Raw genomic sequence first — 1,350 nt, forward strand, 5'->3', positions numbered from 1 at the left:
CCCTTCTCTGGACCCTCTCCAGGTTATCCGCATCCCTCTTGAAGTGCGGTGCCCAAAATTGCATGCCGTATTCCAACTGTGGTCTGACCAGCGCCCGATAGAGGGGAAGTATCACCTCCTTGGATCTGTTCGTCATGCATCTGCTGATGCACGATAAAGTGCCATTAGCTTTTCTGATGGCTTCGTCACACTGCCGACTCATGTTCATCTTGGAGTCCACTAGGACTCCAAGATCCCTTTCCACTTCCATGCCTCCAAGCAGGTCATTTCCTAGGCAGTAGGTATGCTGGACATTTTTCCTCCCTAGGTGCAGCACTTTGCATTTCTCCTTGTTGAATTACATTCTGTTGTTTTCCGCCTGTATGCCCAACCTATCCAGGTCTGGTTGCAGCTGTTCCCTGCCCTCTGGCGTGTCCACTTCTCCCCACAGTTTTGTGTCATCCACAAACTTGGACAGAGTACAGTACACTCCCTCGTCCAAGTCGCTGATGAAGACATGATGGCATAGTTGATGATTTAATTCCTGTAAGTGTTCACACAGACAAGCTTCAGCAGTGGAGGCAGGGCACAGAAGAAGTGGTTTATTCTATTGGGGCCACAGAAGGGCAATGTGAATATTGAAGTTGTCTGCCCTACACCAACCATCACACCCATGAGCCAGGACACAGCTAAAACCTGGAAGCAAACTCTCCGACTCATTATGGTCATGTAGTACAGAGGGTGACAGATGGCCACATAGCGGTCGTATGCCATGGCAGCTAGCACAAAACACTCTGTGATCCCTAAAAGGGCAAAGAAACTCATGTGCATGGCACGGCCCGAAAAGGCGATCCTGTTCTCTTTGGAAAAGAAACTCAATATCATACTGGGGATTGTCGAAGAGGTGTAACTGATTTCCACACAGGACAGATTTCTGAGGAAGAAATACATGGGGGAGTGAAGGACAGGGTCTACCAGGGTGATCACAATGATCAAGATGTTTCCCCCTAAGTCAAAGATGAGCATAAGCAGTACTAGGAAGAAAAGGGTGGCTTGGACTTCGAAGATGTTTGAGAAAGGCTCAAAGAAGTGTGTCACAACTGAGCGGTTCTCACCAGCCATTTTCCATTCTTGCTTTCCAGCTGTAGAGATAATAAAATCATCATGAATTAATAAGGTAGATGAACTGCCACAGGCGAAAATAGGACTTTGAAAAGCAGGGTGCAGGGGGTGTGGTGCATTGTGACATAACACAATAAATACTTCTTTCTGAGATTAAAAGGAAATAAAAAGATTTACTAACATGCTGGAGGCCAAGGGCTATAACTGTTACTTCCAGTCTTACCATAGACAATATTGCTCCCTGCACCC

General features: G+C 46.8%; 1 pseudogene; it reads right to left on the reverse strand.

Annotated features, from left to right (window-relative positions):
• LOC102380517 overlaps positions 1 to 1,101 on the reverse strand; it is a 1,639-nt pseudogene extending 538 nt beyond the window's left edge.
• Positions 1,102 to 1,350: the final 249 nt, after the last annotated feature.

This window comes from Alligator sinensis, unplaced genomic scaffold (assembly GCF_000455745.1).
Source record: "Alligator sinensis unplaced genomic scaffold, ASM45574v1 scaffold186_1, whole genome shotgun sequence".
Taxonomy (NCBI): Eukaryota; Metazoa; Chordata; order Crocodylia; family Alligatoridae; genus Alligator; species Alligator sinensis.